Raw genomic sequence first — 13,603 nt, forward strand, 5'->3', positions numbered from 1 at the left:
CCAGAAAATCTAAACCTTGTCTTTGGTATTCCGAGTAGGATCTGAGATGGGATGCTGTGATGAGCTTCAAACTCGCGAGTGTTGGGCGTAGTGACAGACGCAAAAGAATCACTGGATTCTATTCCAATATGATCGAGAACCGACAGATGATTAGTTGTGCTGTGACAGAGCATTTGGACCATTTTCACTGAGAGGATGGGAGGTAGCTATTGACAACGGTGAAACCCAACATACAGCTTGCCATAGAAAGGAGTAAGAATGATTGGAAGAAAGCAGTAGGAAAGCAAAGATTCAGAAGGAACAAAGCATCTCCATACACTTATCTGAAATTCCTATTAATGATTTACATAAGTATCTCTATCTCTATTTTATGCTTTATTTATTTTTATATTCGAAAACCATTATAACCATTTGAATCCGCCTGACTGAGATTTACAAGATGACCATAGCTTGCTTCATACCAATAATTTCCGTGGGATCGACCCTTACTCACATAAGGTTTATTACTTGGACGACCCAGTGCACTTGCTGGTTAGTTGTGCGAAGTTGTGACAAAGTGTGATTCACGTTTGAGAGCTCCAAGTCTTTGGTGCCATTGTTGATGATCACAATTTCGTGCAGCAAGTTTTTGGCGCCGTTGCCGGGGATTGTTCGAGTTTGGACAACTGACGGTTCATCTTGTTGCTCAGATTAGGTAATTTTCTTTTCAAAAAATTTTCAAAAATCTTTCAAAAATTTTTTATTTGTTTTCATTTTTCCAAAAAGAAATTTTTGAAAAATCCAGAAAAATTAATAAAATCATAAAAAAAATTTAGTGTTTCTTGTTTGAGTCTAGTGTCAATTTTTTAAGTTTGGTGTCAATTGCATGTTTTTAAAATTTCTGCATTTTTCGAAAAACTCATGCATGGTGTTCTTCATGATCTTCAAGTTGTTCTTGATAAGTCTTCTTGTTTGATCTTTAAATTTTCTTGTTTTGTGTCTTTTGTTATTTTTCATATGCATTTTTGCATTCATAGTGTCTAAACATGAAAAATTTCTAAGTTTGGTGTCTTGCATGTTTTTCTTTTCTTGAAAATTTTTCAAAAATAAGTCTTGATGTTCATCTTGATCTTCAAAGTGTTCTTGATGTTCATCTTGACATTCATAGTGTCCTTGCATGCATCATTGGTTTTGATCCAAAATTTTCATATTTTGGGTCATATTTGTGTTTTTCTCTCTCCTCATTAAAAATTCAAAAATAAAAAATATCTTTTCCTTCTTTTACTCAAAAATTTGAAATCTTTGGGTTGACTTAGTCAAAAATTTTTAAAATAAGTTGTTTCTTGTTAGTCAAATCAAGATTTCAATTTTAAAAATCCTATCTTTTCAAAATCTTTTTCATTTTTCTTATTATTTTTCAAAAATTTTAAAATTGATTTTCAAAATCTTTTTCTTAATTTTATTTCATAAATTTTGAAAACTTTACTAACAATTAATGTGATTGATTAAAAAATTTGAAGTTTGTTACTTTCTTGTTAAGAAAGGTTCAATCTTTGAATTCTAGAATCATATCTTTTAGTTTATTGTTAGTCAAGTAATCAATTTTAATTTTAAAAATCAAATCTTTTTTAAAATATCTTTTCAATCATATCTTTTTAATCATATATTTTTCAAATCATATTTTTTTCAAAATCAATTTCAAAATCTTTTCTAACTTCTTATCTCTTCAAAATTGATTTTCAAATCTTTTTCAACTAACTAATTGACTTTTTATTTGTTTCTTATCTTTTTCAAAACATCTAACTAATTTTCTCTCTCTAATTTTTGAAAATTCCTCACCCTTTTTCAAAATTCTTTTTAATTAACTAATTGTTTCAAATTTTAGTTTTAGTTTTATTTCTTCTCTTAATTTTTGAAAATCACTAACCAATTTTTCAAAAACAATTTTCGAATTTCTCTCTCTCTCATCTTCTTCTATTTATTACTAACACTCTTCTCTTCATCTTAAAAATTCGAACCATTTCTTCTTCTCTGTGTTCGAATTTTCCTCTTCTCCTTCTTCTATTCTTCTTTTCTTCTACTCACATAAAGGAATCTCTATACTGTGACATAGAGGATTCCTCTTCTTTTCTGTTCTCTTCTTTTTCATATGAGGAGGAGCAAGAACAAGGACATTCTTGTTGAAGCAGATCCTGAACCTGAAAAGACTCTGAAGAAGAAGCTAAGAGAAGCTAAAGCACAACAATTCAGAGAAAACCTTACAGAGAAACACGAAAAAGAAGGAGACATGGCCGAACCCAATAATAACTCAAGGAGGATGCTTGGTGATTATACTACACCTACTTCAAACTTTTATGGAAGAAGCATCTCAATCCCTGCCATTGGAGCAAACAATTTTGAGCTGAAGCCTCAACTAGTTGCTCTAATGCAACAGAACTGTAAGTTTCATGGACTTCCATCAGAAGATCTCTATCAGTTTTTAACTGAATTATTGCAAATCTGTGATAATGTTAAGACTAATGGAGTAGATCCTGAAGTCTACAGGCTCATGCTTTTCCCCTTTGCTGTGAGAGACAGAGCTAGAACATGGTTGGACTCACAACCTAAAGATAGCCTGGACTCTTGGGATAAGCTGGTCACGACCTTCTTGGTTAAGTTCTTTCCTCCTCAAAAGCTGAGCAAGCTTAGAGTGGATGTTCAGACATTCAAACAAAAAGATAGTGAATCCCTCTATGAAGCTTGAGAAAGATACAAGCAGTTGACCAAAAAGTGTCCTTCTGGCATGCTTTCAGAGTGAACCATTTTAGATATATTCTATGATGGTCTATCTGAGCTTTCTAAGATGTCACTGGACCATTCTGCAGGTGGATCCATTCACTTAAAGAAAATGCCTGCAGAAGCTCAAGAACTCATTGATATGGTTGCAAATAACCAATTCATGTACACCTCTGAGAGGAATACTGTCAGTAATGGGACGCCTCAAAAGATGAGAGTTCTTGAAATTGATGCTTTGAATGCCATATTGGCTCAGAACAAAATGTTGACTCAACAAGTCAACATAATTTCTCAGAGTCTGAATGGATGGCAAAATGCATCCAACAGTACTAAAGAAGTATCTTCTGAAGAAGAAGCTTATGATCCTAAGAGCCCTGCAATGGCAGAGGTGAATTACATGGGTGAACCCTATGGAAACACCAATAATTCCTCATGGATAAATCATCCAAATTTCTCATGGAAGGATCAACAAAAGCCTCAACAAGGCTTTAATAATGGTGGAAAAAACAGGCTTAGCAATAGCAAGCCTTTTCCATCATCTTCTCAGCAACAGACAGAGAATTTTGAGCAGAGCCCCTTTACCTTAGCAAACATAGTCTCTAATCTATCTAAGGCCACTTTAAGTTTCATGAGTGAAACAAGGTCCTCCATTAGAAATTTGGAGGCACAAGTGGGTCAACTGAGTAAGAAAATAACTGAAAATCCTCCTAGTACTCTCCCAAGCAATACAGAAGAGAATCCAAAAAGAGAGTGCAAGGCCATTGATATTATCAATATGGTCGAATCCAAAGAGGAAGGGGAGAACGTGAACCCCAATGAGGAAGACCTCATGGGACATCCCCCAAACAGAAAGGAGCTCCCTATTGAGGACCTAAAAGAATCTAAGGCTCATATAGAGACCATAGAGATTCCATTAAACTTCATTCTGCCATTCATGAGCTCTGAGAACTATTCTTCCTCTGAAGAGGATGAAGATGTAACTGAAGAGCAAGTTGTTCAATATCTAGGAGCCGTCATGAAGCTGAATGCTAAGTTGTTTGGTAATGAGACTTGTGAAGAGGAATCCCCCTTGCTTATTAGTGAACTAAATACATGGGTTCAGTAAACTCTACCTCAAAATAAGCAAGATCCTGGTAAATTCTTAATATCATGTACCATAGGCACCATGACCTTTGAGAAGGCTCTGTGTGACCTGGGGTCAGGCATAAATCTTATGCCACTCTCTGTAATGGAGAAGCTGGGGATATTTAAGGTACAAGCTGCAAGAATCTCATTAGAGATGGCAGACAAGTCAATAAAACAAGCTTATGGATTGGTAGAGGACGTGTTAGTGAAGGTTAAAGGCCTTTACATCTTTGCTGATTTCATAATCTTGGACACTGGGAAGGATGAGAATGAATCCATCATTCTTGGAAGACCCTTCCTAGCCACAGCAGGAGCTGTGATTGATGTTGACAGAGGAGAGCTAGTCCTTCAATTGAATGGGGACTACCTTGTGTTTAAAGCTCAAGGATCTTCCTCTACAACCATGAAAAAGAGGCACGATAAGCTTTTCTCAATACAGAGTCAAACAAAGCCCCTACAATTAAACTCTAATTTTGGTGTTGGGAAGGCACAACCAAACTCTAAGTTTGGTGTTGAGAAGCCCCCACATTCAAACTCTAAGTTTGGTGTTGGGAGGCCCTCATCATGCTCTGATGGTCTGTGAAGCTCCATGAGAGCTCACTGTCAAACTATTGACATTAAAGAAGCGCTTATTGGGAGGCAACCCAATTTTTATTCATCTATTATTCTTTTATGTTTTATTAGGTTTATGATCATGTGAAGTCACAAAACAATTACAAAAATTAAAAATAGAATAAAAAATAGTAGATGAAAAAGCACACCCTAGAGGAAGAGCTGTCTGGCATTTAAACGCCAGAAACAAGCATATGTTTGGTGTTTAACGCCAGAAACAAGCACCAAGCTAGCATTTAACGCCAGAAACAAGCATCAGGCTGTCGTTAAACGCCAGAAATAGGCTACATCTAGGCGTTTAACGCTAAAAACAAGCTACAGTCTGGCGTTAAACACCAAGATTGCATATAGAGGGCGTTTTACATGCCTAAAAGGTGCATGGATGAGAAATTCTTGACACCTCAAGATCTGTGGACCCCACAGGATCACCTCAGGATCTGTGGACCCCACAGGATCACCTCAGGATCTGTGAACCCCACAGGATCCCCACCTACCCAATCTCCCTCTCTCACACCTTTTCATAACACTCTTCCCCAAACATCATTCACTAATCACCTCAATCACTCTTCCCCATCACCTCTTCACCACTCACATCCATCCTCTCTTCCCCATAAACCCCACCTACCTTCAAATTCAAAATTTCTTTCCCATCCAAACCCACCCTAAATGACCGAACTCTAACCCCTCTCCCTCCACTATATAAACCCCTTCCTCCTTCCTCATTTTCACACAACACTACCCTCTCTTCTCCCCCTTGGCTGAAACCTACACCACTCTCCCTCTCCTCCATCTCTTCTTCTTCTTCATCTATTCTTTCTTCTTTTGCTCGAGGACGAGTAACATTCTAAGTTTGGTGTGGTAAAAGCATAGCTTTTTTATTTTTCCATAACAATTGATGGCACATAAGGCTAGAGAAACCTCAAGAAAGAGGAAAGGAAAGGCAATTGCTTCCACCTCTGAGTCATGGGAGATGGAGAGATTCATCTCAAAAGCCCATCAAGACCACTTCTATAAAGTTGTGGCCAAGAAGAAGGTGATCCCTGAGGTCCCTTTCATGCTCAAGAAAAATGAGTATCCGGAGATCTGACATGAGATCCAAAGAAGGGGTTGGGAAGTTCTTACCAACACCATTCAACAAGTCAAAATCTTAATGGTTCAAGAGTTCTATGCCAATGCATGGATCACTAGGAACCATGATCAAAGTATGAACCCGAATCCAAAGAATTATCTTACAATAGTTCGGGGGAAATGCCTAGATTTTAGTCCAGAAAATGTAAGGTTGGCATTCAACTTGCCTATGATGCAAGAAGACGCACGCCCCTACACTAGAAGGGTCAACTTTGACCAAAGGTTGGACCAAGTCCTCATGGACATATGTGTGGAAGGAGCTCAATGGAAAAGAGACTCAAAAGGTAAGCCGGTTCAATTGAAAAGACTGGACCTTAAGCCTGTGGCTAGAGGATGGTTGGAGTTCATCCAACGCTCCATCATCCCCACTAGCAACCGATCCGAAGTAATTGTGGATCAGGCCATCATGATCCATAGCATCATGATTGGAGAGGAAGTAGAAGTTCATGAAGTCATCTCTCTAGAACTCTACAAAGTAGCCGAAAAACCCTCCACCTTGGCAAGTCTAGCTTTTTCTCATCTCATTTTCCATCTATGCTACTTAGCTGAAGTTGTCATAGAAGGAGACATCCTCATTGAAGAGGACAAGCCCATCACTAAGAAGAGGATGGAGCAAACAAGAGAGCCTACCATGGATCTCAAGAGACGCATGAGGAAGCTCATAATAAAGAAATCCCTGAGATGCCTCAAGGGATGTATTTTCCTCCAAACAACTGTTGGAAACAACTCAACACTTCTCTAGAAGTATTGAGTCATGACATGAACCAATTAAGGGTGGAACACCAAGAGCACTCCATCATTCTCAATGAGATTAGAGAAGATCAAAGAGCTGTGAGGGAGGAGCAACAAAGGCAAGGAAGAGACATAGAGGAGCTCAAGAACACCATTGGTCCTTCAAGAAGAAGGCGCCACCCTCATTAAGCTAGACTCATTCCTTAACTTCCTTGTTCTTATCTCTCTGTTTTTCAATTTTATGCTATATATTTGTCTATGTTTTGAGTCTTTACTACATGATCATTAGTATTTAGTAACTATGTCTTAAGGCTATGAATAATTCCATGAATCCTTCACCTTTCTTAAATGAAAAATATTTTTAATACAAAAGAACAAGAAGTACATGAGTTTCGAATTCATCCTTGATATTAGTTTAATTATATTGATGTGGTGACAATACTTTTTGTTTTTTGAATGAATGCTTGAATAGTGCATATTTTTTATCTTGTTGTTTATGAATGTTAAAATTGTTGGCTCTTGAAAGAATGATGAAAAAGAGAAATGTTATTGATGATCTAAAAAATCATGAAATTGATTCTTGAAGCAAGAAAAAGAAGTGAAGAACAAAGCTTGCGAAAAAAAAGTGGCAAAAAAATTAAGAAAGAAAAAGAAAAAGCAAGCAGAAAAAGCCAATGGCCCTTAAAACCAAAAGGCAAGGGTAAAAAGGATCCAAGGCTTTGAGCATCAATGGATAGGAGGTCCCAAGGAAATAAAATCCAGGCCTAAGCGGCTAAATCAAGCTGTCCCTAACCATGTGCTTGTGGCATGCAGGTCCAAGTGAAAAGCTTGTGACAGAGTGGTTAAAGTCGTGATCCAAAGCAGAAAGAGTGTGCTTAAGAGCTCTGGACACCTCTAACTGGGGACTTTAGCAAAGCTGAGTTACAATCTGAAAAGGTTCACCCAGTCATGTGTCTATGGCATTTATGAATCCGGTGGTAATACTAGAAAACAAAGTGCTTAGGGCCACCGCCAAGACTCATAAAAGTAGCTTGTTCAAGAATCAACATACTTAACTAGGAGAATCAATAACACTATCTGAACTCTGAGTTCCTATGGATGCCAATCATTCTAAACTTCAAAGGATAAAGTGAGATGCCAAAACTGTTTAGAAACAAAAAGCTACTAGTCCCGCTCATCTAATTAGAACTAATATTCATTGATATTTTGAGATTTATAGTATATTCTCTTCTTTTTATCCTATTTAATTTTCAGTTGCTTGGGGACAAGCAACAATTTAAGTTTGGTGTTGTGACGAGAGGATAATTTATACACTTTTTGGCATTATTTTTAGGTAGTTTTTAGTATGATCTAGCTACTTTTAGGGATGTTTTTATTAGTTTTTATGCAAAATTCACATTTCTGGACTTTACTATGAGATTGTGTGTTTTTCTGTGATTTCAGGTATTTTCTGGCTGAAATTGAGGGACCTGAACAAAAATCTGATTCAGGCTGAAAAAGGACTACTGATGTTGTTGGATTCTGACCTCCCTCCACTCGAAATGGATTTCGAGAGCTACAGAACTTCAAATGGTGTGCTCTCAATTGCGTTGGAAAGTAGACATCCAGTGCTTTCCATCAATATATAATAGTACATATTTTATTTGAGTTTAGATGACACAAACTGGCGTTCAACGCCAGTTCCATGCTGTATTATGGAGTAAAACGCCAGAAACACGTCACAAACCAGAGTTAAACACCAAAAACACGTTACAACTTAGCGTTTAACCCCAATAGAAGCCTCTACACGTGTAAAGCTCAAGCTCATCCCAAGCACACACCAAAGTGGGCCCCAGAAGTGGATTTCTGCACTTAGACTTATTTCTATAAACCCTAGTAGCTAGTTTAGTATAAATAGAACTTTTTACTATTGTACTAAGCGTCTTGTCTTTGGATGGATCTTTGATCAGTGTATGCGATTTTAGACCTTCATGGGGGCTGGCCATTCGGTCATGCCTGGACCATTACTTATGTATTTTCAACGGTGGAGTTTCTACACACCATAGATTAAGGTGTGGAGCTCTGCTGTTCCTCGAGTATTAATGCAATTATTATTATTCTTCTATTCAATTTAGCTTATTCTTATTCTAAGATATTTGCTGCACTTCAACATGATGAATGTGATGATCCGTGACACTCATCATCATTCTCACCTATGAACGCGTTCCTGACAACCACTTCCGTTCTACCTTAGATTGAGCGCGTATCTCTTAGCCTCCATTCCGAAAGATCGGAGTCTTTATGGTATAAGCTAGAATTATTGGCGACCATTTCTAAGATCTGAAAAGTCTAAACCTTGTCTGTGGTATTCTGAGTAGCATCTGAGATGGGATGACTGTGACGAGCTTCAAACTCGCGAGTGTTGGGCATAGTGACAAACGCAAAAGAATCACTGGATTCTATTCTAATATGATCGAGAACCGACAGATGATTAGCCGTGCTGTGACAGAGCATTTGGACCATTTTCACTAAGAGGATAGGAGGTAGCCATTGACAACGGTGAAACCTAACATACAGCTTGCTATAGAAAGGAGTAAGAATGATTGGATGAAAGCAGTAGGAAAGCAGATATTCAGAAGGAACAAAGCATCTCCATACACTTATCTGAAATTCCCACCAATGATTTACATAAGTATCTCTATCTCTATTTTATGCTTTATTTATTTTTATATTCGAAAACCATTATAACCATTTGAATCCGCCTGACTGAGATTTACAAGATGACCATAGCTTGCTTCATACCAACAATCTTCGTGGGATCAACCCTTACTCACGTAAGGTTTATTACTTGGATGACCTAGTGCACTTGCTGGTTAGTTGTGCGAAGTTGTGACAAAGTGTGATTCACGTTTGAGAGCTCCAAGTCTTTGGCGCCATTGTTGATGATCACAATTTTGTGCACCAGTGAGCTTGCTTGTTCCTCAACCTTTTGCACTTCTCTTAGTTAGGAACTACATTACCATGCCACTGATTCTAACCTACTTCTTTGACTTTTGACTAAACTGATTTTTTTCACTTTTCTTTTTCGTTTCACCCTTTTTCAAACTAACTCTTTTAATCACTTTCACGGCATGTTAATTGTCGCTTCTTAACAAACAAGCATTCTAGATTTCATTGTATAAATTCTTGGATTGTGATTTCTGATTGATTCCTTTGAATCCCACCTTTTTTTCTTCCAAGAATTTGCCTCTTTATGACTCACTTCATGCTTTTACTTTCATTCTTCTATCGTATATCTCTTGCTTATTATGCTTGCCTCTTGTTTACCTTTTTGTTTCTCTGCTTTGTGTGTTTATCTATATCCTGGGATTTCTATTTTTCAGGATATCTGATCCGAAAGGAAAGGGCAAAGCTAAGGCCAGCACCGGTGTAAAAGGAAAAGAGGACAGTCATCTGTCGCTCTGTCGGATATTCTAGGGGATGAATCCTGGTGTGAGAAGAACTTCACTCCACAGGAAAAAAAGGATCAACTAGTGCCTGCAACTGACCCAGCTAAATTTGCCAATTGTTACTGTGAACTAAAGTTTTTGGTCTTTCGAGACACATGGCACCTCTACTTGGAACGGAAGCTCCAAATACCAACCGAATTAACAAAGTACACTGAAGAGCATATCAAACAGAGAGGTTGGGTATTTCTGGAAAGAGATCTGATAGAGGTAAACGCATCATGGGTCCGTAAGTTCTATTCCAACTATTTTAAGAAGACCCTTGATGCAGTGCAGCTTAGGGGAAAGCATATTTTAGTCATTGAGGAGGTGATAGAGGATATCCTCCACTTCCAGCCTAAAACAGCTGACAAAGATGGTTATCAACAGGCCAAAGAGTCTATTAGATTCATGGGACGCTATCAGGCGCACCATAGCTTTTGATCCTGATGCTCCATGGGCTCTGTGTAAGTCAACGGTAACTCCCAGTGGTATAAAGATTATTTATCTCAATGATGAGGCTAGGCTATGGCAATAAATACTGAGTAATTATGTTATGCCTAGCATTCACGAGTCCGAGGTGCCAGCTGCTATGATCATCCTTATTTGGTGCGTCATGGAAGGAAAAGACCTGTACCTTCCACGGTTCATCAGGAAGTACATGTCTAGAGTTCATGTTTGAGGCACCCTGTCATTCCCTTATCTGATTACCCAGATGGCTCGCCGAGCTGAGGTACCTCGGAAGCCAGAGGATGAGAGACCACCCATTGCCGACTGCAAGAAGATTATTCCACACGGCAAGCAGTTTGGCCCTCTAGGCCACAGATTACCTGCCATTACCACCTCTACTGGTGCAGCCACATCCTCCGCAACGCCTTCAGCACCTTCAGCCCTACCTGCTTCCACAGCACCATCATCCGCCTCTCAGCCTATCTATCACCTTGTGCACAGCCTCTTTGAGTGCCTGGATTAGATGGAGCACCGCAACCAGCGGCGTTATGAGCGGTCTGAGCGTCGCAATAAGCGACACTATAAGCATCTGAAGTTGATGATGAAGTCGGGACATACTGACATCCCCTCTGAGCCCAACACACCCTCGGAGCACTTTGAGGAGGAGGATGAGCAAGAGGAGGATGCACAGGTAGAGGACCATCAGCAGGCACAGCACGAGGAGCCTCAGCCAGAGCAGACTGCAGAGCCTCAGGCCCCTACACAGCCAGAGCCCACAGAGCCAACAACACATCCTACAGGAGGCGATGATCCTTCACACCCGGCTTGACTTTAGCATCACGGACGATGCTGTAATATAAGTGTGGGGAGTTCGCCATCTCTGGCGGATTCTATTTTGGTGAACCATTTTTAGACCTTTTATCCTATTTTGCTTTATTCTATATTTTGCTTTATTTTATTTTTATTTTAGTAATTGCACATTTCTACTTTATTGTACTCTTGTTATCTTGTACATATCTTAGATATTTAGCTTGAATGGCACTTTTAGTCTGTTAGTTGTGATATGGAAAAACATGGATTATTGAGCTTAGTTTACCTTTTTGCATATGAGCATTTGGTTTAATTGAAAATAGGGAGTAAACTAAAATACTTTAGTTTTTCATAATCACAACATCTCATTCAGTATATATATATAATAAATAATGTTGGTCAATTTATGAAATTCTCAGGGAATATATCTCTTTCTCAGAACAGGCAATTATAGATTCACATTGATTTGAGTTAAAACCTTTTTGGTAACTTGTATGACATGTATATTTAGTTGGAATATGGTTTTGAGCTAAGAACACACAACCCGTGAGTTTTTTAGCTTAATTGCATGATTACATTATTTAATCATGATCTTTATTCTTGTGTGTTTCTTCTCTATGATTGCAAGCTTTACTTTGTTCCATTCTATATGTCCATTATTTATTGTATTCATGCTTACATATGATTGAGGCCACTAATTGTTATCAGCTTACCTATCCCAAATAGCCCACCGTTTCATTTACCTTTGTTTGCCACTTTGAGCCTTTTAATCCCCATTTATTATGTATTTTACCACATTACTAGCCTTAAGCAGAAAAATAATTAATTACCCCAATGAATCTTTGGTTAGCTTGAGATAGAGATTGTGTATCAATTAAGTGTGAGAAACTGTGGGAACATGGGTTAATAGGGAATGTGTTATGTTTCTACTTTATTTAACTATTGGGAATTTGGGTTCACACTCATGTGAGATTAGAAAAATCATATGCATTGATATGTTATGTTTGCTTTAAAAAAATTAATAGGGGACAAAAATACCCCAATATTGAGTTTAATAAAGGATCAATGCATATATGGTGAAATTAAAGAAAATTTGATGCATGAGTATGTGAAATATGCAAAAGTGGGAATTATGGGTAACTAAGAATAATTTCATATATATAGAGTGTGTGTATGTTAGGTGAGAGCTTAGGTTAGTTAAGGATTCATATTATAGCTCACTTGGCCATACATATATCCTTACCCTCACCTTAGCCCCATTACAACCTTGAAAAGATCTCATGATGTATGCATTGGTATATTAAATATTTGTTGATTAGTTAGATGAAGAACAAAGTTTTAGAAAGCATGACTAGAGAAGAGTAGAGTGGTTTAACCCCAAACACTTGAGTGATGAGAGTGCATATACACTACCAGTGAGGGTTCAATTGCTCATTCCCATATATCCATACTTGATCATTGCTTGTCTTGCAAGTTTGTGAACTCTTTTGATTAACCCAACTCAATTGTGGATGTGTTTTGATTTGATTTAGACCTGTGATTGTGCATATATGATTTCTTAGAAATTTGACTCAATTTGACCACATGTATGTTTATATATAAATAGAGAGAGTAATTAGAAATTGCATATTAGCATGTAGGTAGCTCACATTTAAATAGGTTGCATTGCATAAGTTCCACCATTCTGCCTTCACTCTTTTATAATTTTTCTTGAGTTTAGCATGAGGACATGCTAATGTTTATGTATGGGGAGATTGATAAACCACTATTTTATGGTATATCTTGTGCTGATTTGAGTGGCTTTTATCAATTCTTTGCTCACTTATTCATATAATTTGCATGGTTTTACAATTCCCTCTTAATTTTGTGATATAGTTGAAAACATGTTTCCTAGGCCTTTAAACTGTCAATTTGGATTACCCTTTGTTACCATTCGATGCCGTGATCTGTATGTTAAGTGTTTTCAGGCTTTATAGGGCAGGGATGGCTTAGAGGATGGAAAGGAAGCATGCAAAAGTGGAAGGAACACGAGAAAATGAAGATTTGAGAAGCTGGCAGCGACGCGTACGTGTGACAAGAAATTTCACCAAGCGACGCGTATGCGTGACTGACACATAAGCGTGATAAGGAATTTCGCCAAACGACGCGTACGCGTGACCTACGTGTACGTGTGAAATGCGCCACGTGCAGAAATTTGCAAAATGCGCTGGGAGCGATTTCTGGGCTCCTTTTGGCCCAGTTCCAAGCTCGAAAAATACAGAATAGAGACTACAGAATGGGGGGATCCATCATTCATTCAATCATACTTCTCATACACATAATTTTAGGTTTTAGATGTAGATTTTAGAGAGAGGCTCTCTCCTCTCTCTAGTTTTTAGGATTTAGGATTTCTCTTCTACTCTTATTGACTACTCATTGTTATTACTTTAGTTTGTGAACTTTTGATGTTAGATTCAATTCCCATATTAATGCAATTACTTTCCCTATGGTTATTCTTGCCTTCATTGATTTGTGTTATTGATGCTTGC

General features: G+C 37.9%; 1 non-coding gene across 1 annotated transcript; it reads right to left on the bottom strand.

Annotated features, from left to right (window-relative positions):
* Window positions 1-2,659: 2,659 nt before the first annotated feature.
* Window positions 2,660-2,763, bottom strand: LOC112799401 (small nucleolar RNA R71). The gene has a single exon (XR_003200982.1). It is a non-coding gene; the product is annotated as a small nucleolar RNA R71 (small nucleolar RNA).
* Window positions 2,764-13,603: the final 10,840 nt, after the last annotated feature.

This window comes from Arachis hypogaea, chromosome 4 (assembly GCF_003086295.3).
Source record: "Arachis hypogaea cultivar Tifrunner chromosome 4, arahy.Tifrunner.gnm2.J5K5, whole genome shotgun sequence".
In the NCBI taxonomy this organism is placed as follows: domain Eukaryota; kingdom Viridiplantae; phylum Streptophyta; class Magnoliopsida; order Fabales; family Fabaceae; genus Arachis; species Arachis hypogaea.